Source organism: Mus musculus, chromosome 2, assembly GCF_000001635.26.
Source record: "Mus musculus strain C57BL/6J chromosome 2, GRCm38.p6 C57BL/6J".
NCBI classification, from domain to species: domain Eukaryota; kingdom Metazoa; phylum Chordata; class Mammalia; order Rodentia; family Muridae; genus Mus; species Mus musculus.
Genome location: NC_000068.7, coordinates 173,872,784 through 173,887,903, shown reverse-complemented (window position 1 = coordinate 173,887,903; position 15,120 = coordinate 173,872,784). Strand labels below are relative to the sequence as shown.

The 15,120-nt window shown below is 41.2% G+C and overlaps 1 long non-coding RNA gene across 1 annotated transcript; it reads right to left on the bottom strand.

The window, feature by feature from the left end:
• Positions 1-2,094: 2,094 nt before the first annotated feature.
• Positions 2,095-13,619, bottom strand: Gm30017. Its single transcript, XR_375368.2, has 3 exons — positions 13,595-13,619; positions 10,858-10,994; positions 2,095-2,845 (listed from the first exon to the last, which is right to left on the bottom strand). It is a non-coding gene; the product is annotated as a predicted gene, 30017 (long non-coding RNA).
• Positions 13,620-15,120: the final 1,501 nt, after the last annotated feature.

Here is a 15,120-nt window from a genome sequence, read left to right as displayed (position 1 = left end):
CTGCTTCTACTTTAGTGTCCACTTTACTCTGCCTGCCCTAGATGTCCTATTTAGTATTTTATAATGTCTCCTGGACCTGGGACTCCACATTTTGAGGATTTAACACAACATTGCCCACGGCATATGCTTCAATGTAGAGACATGACTGGGGAGTTTCTGTGACCTCTGGCCTATTCTTGATTCCAGGAAGAGCCTCTGAGACTTGTTATCACTATCCAAAACCAACTCAATGGATTTGTGATGGGTTTCTCTTTTATAATGCTTTGAGTGGGCATATTTTTACCATACAAGTCTTTTCTTATATATCTTGGTTAGTGATTTGTGGGTTTTATGGGATTCTGGGGTGTTCAAGAGTGTGCAAGGATATATATATGTGTGTGTGTGTGTGTGTGTGTGTGTGTGTGTGTGTGTGTGTGTGTGTGTGTGTGTGTTTCTTATGCTTTTTGTCTGGATCTCATGTTGTTGATTATTTCTTTTGTATTCTTCTGGGCTGTGTGTACGTGGGTTGTTCATTTTTTCCCGTCTCTCTCTGTTTTCTAAATGAGAAAGGGAAAAAGAAAGAGTTTGGATTGGGGTTGGAAGAAATTTAGGGAGAATCTGGGAAATGGTGGAGGAAGGAAAAACATAATCAGAATATATTGTATGAAAAGCAGGTTTCTTCAATAAAATGAAATTATTTAAATAAGCCATTACTACTGACATCAACAACAGAAAAAAATAACATAATATTTCAATGATTAGAAATAAGAAGTTTCTTCTTTCAAGTGGCTCTGGGCTCTTACATGTCTTTATAAATAAAGTTTTATTGGGATAGACATACTCACTTTCTCAGGCCTGGGTCTTCTGCATGGTGATCATGCATCACCACAGCAAACTTTCTAGGTTCTATATATGACCTCCTTCATGATGATATGAAAGAAATTAACATTTGCTAGAGATTAATGGTTTAAATTTCAATTATTTTGTCTTATTCCAATTTAGCAGTATAATCTGAATTTCCTAACCTGGAGATAGATATAAAAAGTGGAGTGACATACAGCTTCCTCTGAGCTATGTGGTCCCAAAACAACCAACACATGCTGTGCTCCCAGGGTTCATTATGAAAAGAATGGTGATTTTAAAGATGTCCAACTCAGTCCCCTGCTTCAACTTTAGGGTCTACTTTACTCTGCCTGCCCTAGATGTTCTATTTAATATTGAATAATGTCTTCTGGACCTACAGGTGCACAATTGGAGAATTTTACACCCTCCTACCCAGCACACAGGCTCAGGCTTCATTGTAGGGACATGACTGAAGAGTATCCATGATGTCTGGCTTCTTGATTCCAGACAGAGGCTCTGGAATAGGCTCATATTATACCAAACATACTCAATGTATTTCTGGAGGATCTCTCTTTCATAATGAACTGTGTAGGTACATTTTTTTTATCCTTACAAATAGTTTACTTGTAAAGTATGGTCCCTAATTTGGGTTTTCAGAGGATTTCTGGAAATGCAACTGTGTGTGTGTGTGTGTTTGTGTGTGTGTGTGTGTGTGTGTGTGTGTGTGTCTGGTTGTGCAAATGCATGTGTGTACAAGCCTGTATTTTCTATGTTTTTTGTTTGCCTCTTATGTTGTTGCTGGTTTCTTTCTATTGTCTTTTTCTCATTTGTTTTTGTATCCTTTATTTTTTTTTCTGTCCTCTTAACGAAGAAGAAGAAGAAGAAGAAGAAGAAGAAGAAGAAGAAGAAGAAGAAGAAGAAGAAGAAGAAGAAGAAGAAGGAAAGAAAGAGAGAAAGAAAGAAAGAAAGAAAGAAAGGAAGAGGAGGAGGGAGAGGAAGAAGAAAGAATTTGATGTGGGTGGAAGAAAAAGTAGGGAGAATCTGGGCAAAGTGGGGGATAGTAAAATAATCAGAATATATGGTATAAGAAACACATTTCTTCAATATATTGAAATTATTTTAATAAGTCATTACTACTATCATCAACAACAGAAAAGATAACACTGATTCATTGATGACCAAAGACAAGTGTCATTCTTCTTTAAAGTGGCTCTGAGCTCTTGCATTTCTTCTCCAATAAAGTTTTATTGGGACTTCCACAGTCATTTGCTTGTGTCTGTGACTTCTGCATGGCTATTTCCAGGAAAAAATAGAGAACTTTCTAAAATTCTAAGTTTCTAAGTTTCTCCTCTAAATGGCCCACTTTATGATGATATGAAAGAAATAAACATTGGATAGACATGGTTTAAATTAAGTTCTTTTGTGTTCTTCCAAGTTAGCAGGAAAACTGAATTTCATTTCCTGGTACTAGATGTAGAATGTAGAGTGACCCCAAGCTCCCTCTAAGCTGTGTGATCCCAGAAACGACCACCCTGTGCTGTGCTCCCAGGGTTCATGACATCCTGTTCTGGTTTTCCATCTAACTGTAGAGAGGAAACTGTCTCAGTCCCTTGCCTCAGCTTTCACTCCATTCTTCCTGCATCAGCTTTCTTATCCAAACTCTTGTAATGTGTCATGGGGCTGGGATTCCACATTTTGAGGATATAACACAGCAGTGCCCAGCACAGAGGTACAGGCAGCATTGTAGGCACATGACTGGGAAGTGTCCATGACCTCGGGCCTCTTCTTGATTCCAGGCAGAGCCTCGGGGACTCTCTGAAATTGATCTTCAGCACCTGCCTGTACCTGCATCAGGACAGCAGACCCATGACTTCAAGAAATAAAGGTTCTAGTCCTCAGGCAAGCTGCTTGTAGACTGAAGGTTCAGGCTAAGCATAAACAGTGTGGGCAAGCTCAAGTCACCTCTCACATGATTAATGAAATCATGCAGCTATTACCAGCTTCAAGTCCTCCATGCCAATGCCTGGAAATAATAAAATAACAAACAGTTTCTTGACTGATTGCTTTAAAATTCACTAATTCAAATATCCATTCAGATATTTTTCCATAAGCCTTCTAGTTTTTAGTAAATTCATCCATCTGTTTCTATTTCTCTCCATCAATCTATCCATCCATCTATCCAACAATACACTTGTGCATCCATCTTTAAATCCATCTATACATTCTTACTTACATATATTCATCTACATCTGCCTCTACATCTATATGTACATTTACATATGTGTAGATAGATAGATAGATAGATAGATAGATAGATAGATAGATAGATGATTGATAGATAGATAGATAGATAGATAGATAGATAGGGAAAGACAGACAGACAGACAGAGGCATACCAACATGAAAAGATACATCCCTCCAACTTCCACTATATGTACTTTATCCCTTGCTAGAAAAGCGTCTCATCACAATTAGCAGCAGTCAGATGACAGAGAATGAGACTGAGTGTTCAGCCCTGGATGGGAATCTTTACCATCTGCATCACCACTAAGGCTCAGAGAACACTGAGAAAGAGGATGGAGGACGAGGCTTACAGTCAGAACCTGGGGAGGAGCTCTGTGGGGTTTAGTCTGCTTCATGGCATGGCTGCTGTAGTCAGGAGCTCACAACAGCTGACTTTCCCTGCACTTGGCCTGCACAACCATTCATCATGATCAGGTAGGCTTCATCCCAGGGATGCAGGGATGGTTTAATATACAGAAATCCATCAATGTAATCCCCTATATAAACAAACTCAAAGACAAAACCCACATGATCATCTCGTTAGATGCGGTGAAAGCATTTGACAAAATCCAACACCCATTAATGATAAAAGTCTTGGAAAGGTCAGGAATTCAAGGCCCATACCTAAACATAATAAAAGCAATATACAGCAAACCAGTAGCCCACATTAAACTACATGGAGAGAAACTTGAAGCAATCCCACTAAAATTAGGGACTAGACAAGGCTGCCCACTTTCTACCTACCTACTCAATATAGTACTTGAAGTCCTAGCCAGAACAATTAAACAACAAAAGGAGATCAAGGGGATACAAATTGGAAAGGAAAAAGTCAAAATATCACTATTTGTAGATGAGATGATAGTACATATAAGTGACCCCAAAGATTCCACCAGAGAACTCCTAACCCTGATAAACAACTTCAGTGAAGTGGCTGGATATAAGTTAACTCAAACAAATCTGTGGCCTTTCTCGACACAAAGGATAAACAGGCTGAGAAAGAAATTAGAGAAACAACACCCTTCACAATAGTCACAAATAATATAAAATACCTTGGTGTGACTCTAAGGAAGTGAAAGATCGGTATGATAAGAACTTCAAGTCTCAGAAGAAAGAAAGTGAAGATCTCAGAAGATGGAAAGACCTCCCATGCTCATGGATTGGCAGGATTAATACATTAAAAATGTCTATCTTGCCAAAAGCAATCTACAGATTTAATGCAATCCCAATCAAAATTCCACTTCAATTCTTCACCAAAGTAGAAAGGGCAATTTGCAAATTCATCAGGAATAACAAAAAACCTAGGATAGCAAAAATTATCCTCAACAATAAAAAACCTCTGGTGGAATCACCATGCCTGACCTCAAGCTTTATTACAGTGCAACTGTGATGATAAAAAAAAACAAAAAACAAAAAAAACTACATGGTACTGGTACAGCAACAAACAGGTAGATCAATGGAATAGAATTGAAGACCCAGAAATAAACCCACACACCTATGGTCACTTGATCTTGACAAAGGAGCCAAAACTATCCAGTGGAAAAAAGACAGCATTTTCAACAAATGGTGCTGGCACAACTGGTGGTTATCATGTAGAAGAATGTGAATTGATCCATTCTTATCTCCTTGTACAAAGCTCAAGTCCAAATGGATCAAGGAACTCCACATAAAACCAGAGACACTAAAACTTATAGAAGAGAAAGTGGGGAAAAGCCTCGAAGATATGGGCACATGGGAAAAATTCCTGAACAGAACAGCAATGGCCTCTGCTGTAAGATTGAGAATGGACAAATGGGACCTCATAAAATTGCAAAGCTTTTGTTAGGCAAAAGACACTGTCAATAAGACAAAAAGGCCACCAACAGATGGGAAAAGGATCTTTACCAAACCTAAATCTGATAGGGGACTAATATCCGATGTATACAAAGAATTCAAGAAGCTGGACTCCAGAAAATCAAATAACCCCATTAAAAATGGGGTACAGAACTAAACAAAGAATTCTCAACTGAGGAATACTGAATGTCTGAGAAGCACCTGAAAAAATGTTCAGTATCCTTAATCATAAGGGAAATGCAAATCAAAACAACCCTGAGATTCCACCTTACACCAGTCAGAGTGGCTAAGATCAAAAATTCAGGTGACAGCAGATGCTGGTAAGGATATGGAGAAAGGGGAACAATCCTCCATTGTTGGTTGGGTTGCTTGTACAACCACTGTGGAAATCAGTCTGGCGGTTCCTCAAAAAATTAGACATAGTACTACCGGAGGATCCCGCAATACCTCTCCTGGGCATATACCCAGAAGATGTTACAACTGGTAATAAGAACATATGCTCCATTATGTTCATAGCAGCCTTACTTATAATAGCCAGAAGCTGGAAAGAACCCAGATATCCCCCAAAAGAGGAATGGATACAGAAAATGTGGTACATTTACACAATGGAGTATTACTCAGCTATTAAAAACAATAAATTTATGAAATTCTTAGGCAAATGGATGGATCTGGAGTATATCATTCCTGAGTGAGGCAACCCAATCACAAAAGAACTCACATGATATGTACTCACTGATAAGTGGATATTAGCCCAGAAACTTAGAATACCCAAGATACAATTTGCAAAACACAAGAAAATCAAGAAGGAAGACCAACATGTGGATACTTCATTCCTCCTTAGAATAGGGAACAAAATACCCATGGAAGGAGTTACAGAGACAAAGTTTGGAGCTAAGACGGAAGGAAGGACCATCCAGAGACTGCCCCACCCAGGGATCCACCCCATAAACAACCACCAAAACCAGTCAATAGGCAGATGCCAATAAGAGCCTGCTGACAGGAGCCTTTTATAGCTGTCTCCTGTGAGGCTTTGCCAGTGCCCGGCAAATACAGAAGTGGAAGCTCACAGTCATTCATTGGATGGAGCACAAGGTCCCCAATGAAGGAGCCAGAGAAATACCCAGAGAGCTGAAGGGGACTGAAGCCCCATCGGAGGAACGTCAATATGAACTAACCAGTACCCACAGAGCTCCTTGGAACTATACCACCAATCAAAGAAAACACATGGTGGAACTTGTGGCTCTAGCTATATATTTATCAGAGGATGGCCCAGTTGGTCATCAATGGGAGGAGAGGCCCTTGGTCCTATGAAGGTTCTGTGCACCAGTATAGGGGAATGCCAGGAAAAGGAATGGGAGTGGGTGGGTTGGGGAGCAGGGGGAGATGGGTGGGGATAGGGGATTTTCAGAGGGAAAACTAGGAAAGGGGATAGCATTAGAAATGTAAATAAAGAAATATCTAATAAATAAACAAAATCAGGCTGGCGAGATGGCTCAGTGGGTAAGAGCACTGACTGCTCTTCTGAAAGTCCTGAGTTCAAATCCCAGCAACCACATGGTGGCTCACAACCACCCATAATGGGAATGGCATGTCTGAAGACAGCTACAGTATACTTATGTATAATAAGCAGGAGCAAGGACTGAGCGAGTGGAGTCAACCAGAGTGGGTAGAGGTCCTAAAAAAATTCAATTCTGAACAACCGCATGAAGGCTCACAACCATCTGTTCAGCTACAGTGTACCTATATACATAAAATAAATAAATCTTTAAAAAATAAAATAAAATAAACAAAATTAGAGGTGAAAAGTAGATATAAAAACAGAAGTTGAAGAAATTCAAAAAATCATCAAGGCCTAAAACAAACGTCTGTATTCCACAAAACTTGAAATTCTAGATTGAATGGATGGTTTTCTAAAAAGATACCAGGTACCAAAATTAAATAAACCATCTAAACAGTCCCATAACCCCTAAAGAAATAAAAGCAGTCATTAAAAGTTTCCCAGCTAAAACAACCCAGGACCAGATGAGTCTAGTTCAGAATTCTATCAGACCTTCAAAGAAGACCTAAAACCAATACTTTTCAAACTATTCCACAAAATAGAATCAGAAGGAACACTAGGTAATTCACTCTATGATGCCACACTTAGGCTGGTACCTAAACCACACAAACACCCAACAAAGAAAGAGAACGTCAGACCAATTTCCCTTATGAATATTGAAGCAAAAATACTCAATAAAATTCAAGCAAACCAAATCCAAGAATGCATCAAAATGATCATTCACATGATCAAGTAGGCCTTATCCCAGGGATGCAGGGATGGTTCAATATAAGGAAATCCATCAATGTAATCCACAATATAAACAAACTCAAAGAAACAAACAAAATACACATGACCATCTCGTTAGATGCTGAAAAAGCCTTTGACACAATACAACCCCCCTTCATGTTAAAAATCTTGGAAAGATCAGGAATTCAAGGTCCATACCTAAACATATTAAAACAATGTAAAACAAGCCAATAGCCAGCGTCAAACTAAATGGGGAAAAATTGAAGCAATCCCAGTAAAATCAGGAACTGGACGAGGCTGCCCTCTCACTCCCTATCTAGAGTGAGTTCCAGCCAGAGCAATTAGACAACAAAAAGAGGTCAAAGGGATATAAATTGGAAAGGAAGAAGTCAAGATATCACTATTTGCAGATGATATGATAGTAAACTTAAGTGACCCCAATAATTCCTCCAGAGAACTCCTACAGCTGATAAACTACTTCAGCAAAGTGGCTGGCTATAAAATTAACTCAAACGATACAGTAGCCTTCCTCTACTCAAAGGATTAACAGGATGAGAAAGAAATTAGGAAAAGACAGCCTTCATAATAGTCACAAATAATATAAAATATCTTGGTGTAACTCTAACCAAGCAAGTGAAAGATCTCTTTGACAAGAACTTCAAGTCTAAAGAAAAATATCAAAGAACTCAGAAGATGGAAAGGTCTCCCATGCTCATAGAACAGCAAAATTAACAAAATAAAAGTGGCCACCTGTCTTAGTCAGGGTTTCTATTCCTGCACAAACATCATGACCAAGAAGCAAGTTGGGGAGGAAAGGGTTTATTCAGCTTACACTTCCATACTGCTGTTCATCACCAAGGGAAGTCAGGAACCAGGAGCTGATGCAGAGACCATGGAGGGATGTTCTTTACTGGCTTGCTTCCCCTGGCTTGCTCAGCCTGCTCTCTTATAGAACCAAGACTACCAGCCCAGAGATGGTCCCACCCACAAGGGGCCTTTCCCCCTTGATCACTAATTGAGAAAGTGCCTTACAGTTAGTTGTATCTCATGAAGGCATTTCCTCAACTGAAGCTCCTTTCTCTGTGATAACTCCAGCTGTGTCAAGTTGACACAAAACTAGCCAGTACACCATCTTACCAAAATCAATCTACAGATGTAATACAATCCCCATCAAAATTCCAACTCAGTTCTTCACAGACATAGAAAGAACAATTCTCAAATTCATCTCGAATAACAAAAACCCAGGAAAGAGAAAACTATTCTCAACAATAAGAGAATTTCTGGGGAAATCACTATCCCTGACTTCAAGCTGTACTACAGAGCAATAGTGATAAAAACCGAATGGTATTGGTACAGGAACAGGCAGGTACATCAATGGAATATAAATGACAACCCAGAAATAAACCCACACACCTATGGTCACCTGACCTTCGACAAAGATTCCAAAGCACAAAGTGGAAAAAGACAGCATATTCAACAAATGGTGCTTGCTCAAGTGGTAGCTAGCATGTAGAAGAATGTAAACTGAGCCATTCTCGTCTCCTTGTAGAAAGTTCAAGTCCGAGTGGATTAAGGACCTCCAAATAAAACCAGATACACTATATCCAATAGAAGAAAAAGTGGGAGAGAGCCTCAAACACATGAGCACAGGGGAAGTTTATCCGAACAGAACACCAATGGCCCAGGCTCTAAGATGAACTATTAACAAATGAGTTCCCATAAATTGAAGAGATTCTGTAAGGCAAACAACATGGTCAATAGGGAAAAACAGAAACCTACAGATTCAGAAAAGTTCTTTACCAACCTTTCATCCGATAAAGGGCTAATATCCAATATACACAAGAACTCATGAAGTTGGACTCCAAAGAACCAAATAACCCCATTAAAAAATGGGGCACAGAGCTTAACAAAGATTTCTCAACTGAAGAATCTCAAACTGCCTAGAAGCACCTAAAGAAATGTTCAGCATCCTTAGTGATCAGGGAAATGCAAATCAAAAGGACCCTGAGACTCCACCTCACAGCAGTCAGAATGGCTAAGATCAAAAACTCAGGTGACAGCAGATGCTGGAGAGGATGTAGAAAAAGAAGAACATAATCCATTGCTGGTGAGATTGCAAGCTGGTACAACTGCTCTGGAAATCAGTCTGGTGGTTCCTCAGAAAATTAGAAATAGTTTTATCTGTGGACCCAGCTATACCACTCCCAGGCATATACACAAAAAGTGCTCTAAGGTACAACAAGGACACACGCTCTACTATGTTCATAGTTGTCTTATTTATAATAGCCAGAAACTGGAAACAACTCAGATGTCCTACAACAGAGGAATGGATACAGAAAATGTGCTACATTTATACAATGGAGTACTACTCAGGTTTTAATAACAATGACTTCATGGAATTCACAGACAAATGGATGGAACTAGGAAATATTATCCTGAGTGAGGTAACCCAGTCACAAAAGAAGATGGGTGCTATGTACTCACTGATAAGTACATATAAGGAAAAAAGCTCAGAATACCCAAGATACAACTCACAGACCACATGAAGCTCAAGAAGAAGGAAGGCCAATATGTGGATGCTTCAGTCCTATTTGGAAGGGGAAACAAAATAATCATGGGAGGTAGAGGGAGGGAAAGACCTGGGAGGGAGAGAGGAGGAGAGAGAAGGAGGGGTGAAGCATCCGCTGTGGGAGAAGATGGGGAGAAGAACAGAGGGCCAGGAAATTGAATGGAGGAGTGTAGCAATGGGGGATGGGGAACTAGGGGTAGCGACTAGGAAGTCCCAGATGCTAGGAAAGCAAGAGGCTCCCAGGAGCCAACAGGGATGACATTAGCTGAAATACCCAAGAAAGAGGAGATAGAACTTGTAGAGACCATATTCAGTGGATAGGTACTGCCCTCTGTTAAGGGACAGTGCCACCCACCCATCACAAAAATGTTAACCCAGAATGGTTTCTACCTAAAAGAAATACAAGGACAAAAAGAGCAGAGACTGAAGGAAATGTCATCCAGATACTGCCCCCCTAAGGATCCATCACTTCTGCAGACACTAAACCTAGACACTATTGCTGATTCCAAAATGCACTTGCTGACAGGAGCCTGGTATAGCTATCCCCTGAGAGGCTCTGCCAGAGCCTGGTCAATATACATATGGATGCCCACAGCCAAGTCTCAGATGTAACACAGAGCCCCAGTGAAAGTTAGTGGAAGGACTGAGGAGCTAAAGGGGATTGCAATCCCTTGGGAAGAAGAACAATATCAACCAACCAGACCACCCAGAGCTCCCAGGGACTAAACCACAAACCGAAGAGCACATGTGGAGGGACCCATGGCTCCAGCTGTGTATGTCACAGAGGATTACTTTATCTGGGACCAATGGCAGGGGAGGCCCTTGGTCCTGTGGAGGCTTGATGCCCCCGATTTGGCAGTGAGGCAGGAGTTGGTGGGTGGGTAGAGGTGCACCGTCATAGAGGCAGGGGTAAGGGGAGTGGGATAGGGGGTTTCTGGGGGGGAAACCAGGAAGGGGAACAACATTTGAAATGTAAATGAATAAAATAACCAATAAAAAAGAAAAAGTAATAATTGATTACAAAAGAGAACTTTCATTCTCTCTTATAGTAGCTCTTAGTACTTACAAGTCTTATCAATAAAGATTTGCTGCTGAAGTCACCCTGGTTCTCTAATATCGGGGTCCTCTGCATGACTGTTTTCACCGGCTTGGTTACAACTGCAGACTGTTTTTGTCTTCTGTACTTGACCCAGCTCATGTTGACTTGAAAACAATAAGGGTTTGGTAGATATTTGTGATTTAAATTTCAGTTATTTTGCCGTTTCGCAACTTAGCAGTACAAGCTGGATTTCCTAACCTGGTGTGGATGGAGTAAGTGGAGTGCCCTACAGCTCCAAGCTGTGTGATCCCAGAAAAAAAACCACCCTGTGCTGTGCTCCCAGGGTTCATGACATCCTGTTCTGGTTTTCCATCTAACTGTAGAGAGGAAACTGTCTCAGTCCCTTGCTTCAGCATTAACTCCATTCTTCCTGCATCAGCTTTCCTATCCAAACTTTTATAATGTGTCATGGGGCTGGGATTCCACATTTTGAGGATATAACACAGCAGTGCCCAGCACAGAGGTACAGGCAGCATTGTAGGCACATGACTGGGAAGTGTCCATGACCTCGGGCCTCTCCTTGATTCCAGGCAGAGCCTTGGGGACTCTCTGAAATTGATCTTCAGCATCTGCCTTTACCTGCATCAGGCCAGCAGGCCCCTGACTTCAAGAAACAAAAATTTTGTTCCTCAAGCAAATTGCTTGTGGAATGAAGATGCAGGCCAAGGCATAAACAGTGTGTGGAGGATCAAGTCACCCCTCACATGATTAATGAATTCATGCAGCTATTACCAGCTTCAAGTCTTGCCATGCTGATACCTGAAAATAATGAAATAACAGTTTCTTGACTGATTGCTTTAAAATTCATTAATTCAAATATCCATTCAGACATTTTCCCAGTTAGCCTTCTAATCTATAATACATTTATTCATCTGTATCTATTTCTCTTCATATATCTAACCATCCACACATGCTTCCATCTATGCATCCCTCCATCTTTACTTCATATTGTATACATTCATATACATATATACATATATATATATACATATATATATATATATATATGCATACATACATGAAAGCATGCATCTCTCCAACGTCCACTATATGCACCATATCTCTTGACTAGATGAGCATCTCTCCACAGTGGGAGCAGTCAGAGGAAAGAGTGAGTCTGGATAGGAATCTTTACCATCTGCATCACCACTAAGATTCAGAAGACACTGAGGAAGAGGAGGGAGGAAGATGGTTAGAGCCAGAGACTGGGGAGGAGCTCTGTGGGGTTTAGTCTGCTTCATGGCATGGCTGCTGTAGTCAGGAGCTCACAGCAGCTGTCACTCCCTACACTTGACAAGCACAAGATCAAGTCTAACAGACCCAGCTCATATCTGATAGATGGTCACTCTTAGAGGACTGTGGGCAGTGGAGAGTTCTGGGAACAGAGAATATTTCTTTCTTAAGATACAGAATCTACTGAGTTTTCTGTGCTCCAGTGAATGGGCCACACCATACACATATGGGCAGCAGTTCTTAGACATAGTAAGTGTTTAAATAACAATAGCACAGGCACACGCAAACACACAAAAGAACAACAAACCTTATATATGGGACGCAGAAGGAATAAGGGGACAAATAAGGTGTGGATAGGGGAAGAACAGCAGAAAGTAAGGGCCATATGAGGGGTCATATGGAAAAAGAAATGGGGATAAGGCCGGGCATCCTGGCGCACACCTTTAATCCCAGCATTCAGGAGGCAGAGGCAGGCAGATTTCTGAGTTCGAGGCCAGCCTGGTCTACAAAGTGAGTTCCAGTACAGCCAAGACTATACAGAGAAACCCTGTCTCGAAAAAACAACAAAAAAAGGGGGGGCATAAACAGTGCCCCACCTCTCACACACAAACATCTCTCAACACCAAAGAGAACCATGTACCAGAATTTGCTTCCACCTATGGACTTGTTGGCCAAAAAGAACCCAGGGAAACCCTAAGATAACTCAGGGTATTCTCAAGACTACTATATGCTCTCCTCAAACAGACATTATATTCCTATTGCTAAAAACATCAGCTAGACAACTCACTGTGCATGTAGAAGTTGTGCTGGTGAGTGTGTACAGCCTTTACCCCATGGACTAGTGATCATGACCCTGGATGGTACTCTCCACAGTACCACAGGTGCAAGGAAATTGCCTATCCAGACACTAACCTGTCTTCCTCAGTGATCTATTGCTGTGAAGAGACACCATGACCCCAGCAATACTTAGAGAGGAAAGCACTTAATTGGGACCTGCTTACAATTGCAGAGCGTTCAATCCTTTGTAATCAATGCAGGAGCAGGGTGCCATGCTGGCAGGGATGCTGCTGGGGAGGCAGCTGAGAGTTCTGCATCCCTATCTGCCAACAGCAAGAAGAGAGGCTCTGGGCATCACATGGGCCTTTGAAACCTCAAAGCCCCCTACCCACCTTGTGACATACTTCCTCCAGCAAGACAACACTTCCTGATGCTTGAAAATAATGCCACTCCCTGATGTCCAGACCTGAAAATCTATGAGCCTATGAGGACCATCCTTATTTCACACACCACTAAATCCTTGGTCTACAGGGGTGATTCTACAATCTGGCTGTATTTAAGGCCCACTCCCTGTGATTGAATCCATGCCTGATAATGCTCAGGTGTCCAGGAATCTAAGACTAGATATGCCAGGGACCTAGGGGAAAGCAGTATAGCAATGAATTGACTCCTGCAGACATTCTGCTATACTCACAGCACAGTGTCTTGCTCAGTCACACCAGAGAAGCTTCCTCCTACACCGGATGGGAATACATAGAGACCCACAGCTGACAATGTGCAGAGTGAGAGACCTTGGAACACTCAATCCTAAATGGGATGTCTCCATCAAATTCTCCCCCTCGGGGATCAGGGAACTCTGCAGGAGAAGAAGCACAAAGATGGTAGGTGCCAGAGTAAAAGGAAGAAAGCAAGGAAATGAGACCTTCTAGACACAACAGGGCTGAGCCACAGATGGACTCACAGACTTTGGCAGCATGCACAGGGCCTGCACAAGTCTGGGCCAGAAGGTCCAGCCTGGGGAAGTGGACACAGGCCCCATCTGTAAGACACAGGCTGTCTGCAACTGACAACCACTACCAAAGGAAAATTAGTGTTGTCCAGTAGAGTCCCATTGCAAATAGAATCCACACTGAATGACAGGCCCCAGGTCTAGGAGTAGTTTTAAAATACAAATAAACTAATTAGGAATTTTGGTGAAGTTTTACATAATGCTTTATGTTAGCATATTATATTTTTACCTTATACATGTTTTTCTTAACAATTATGGTTTCCTGTTTTGTGGGATTTCTGATTGTGTGAGTTTATTGGGGTGTGTGTGTGTGTGTGTTTCATAGACTTATAGTTTGGCTATTTTCTTTCATCTTGATTTTGTTCTATTCTGATTGGTTTCTGGGTTTTGGTTTGGTTAGGTTTTAGTGCTCAGTTTATTTTCTAATTAGATAGAAACAGGATGGATTTCAGTGGGAGGATATGTACAAAGAATCAGGACACAATTAGGTGAGGGGAAATATTATCAGAATACATTGTCGAAAAATACATTTTGATAAAAATTCAAATGATAGAAAACCAATCATTCCACTCCCATCATCAACAGAAAATATATAACAATTAATAATTGATTAAAGGACCCATGTAGGCTCACAGGTGAGTATACCAGTACCACCCCAATACTTGGCCTAACAGGGATTGCGCTGGGGCCCAGGGGACACAGGAACCACAACCCAGATCTGATATTGATCCTTTTGGATTGAGTCTGCACCCTGGAGCAGACCCTGAGCTGCAGCCCTTCCCCCTCAACAAATACATCCAGAGAAAGCTTGACCCCCATGAGTCAAACTTTCACAGGCTCATGGGATGAACAGGCTCCAGTCAGAGACAGCAAGGCCAGCTAACAGCAGAAATAGCCAGACGGAAAGAGGCAAGTACAAGAATATAAACAACGGCTTCCAATGCTACTTGGCACCATCAGAACTCAGTTCTCCCACCACAGCAAGCCCTGGATACTCCAACACACCTGGAAAGCAAGATTCTGATCTAAAAATCACATTTCATGATGATGATAGAGGACTTTAAAAGGACAAAATTAACTCCTTCAATGAAATATAGCTGAACAGAGGGAAACAGGTAGAAGCCCTTAAATAGGAAACACAAAAATACCTTAAGGAAATAAAGGAAAACACAACCAAACAGGTAACCATCCAGGATCTAAAAATGGAAATA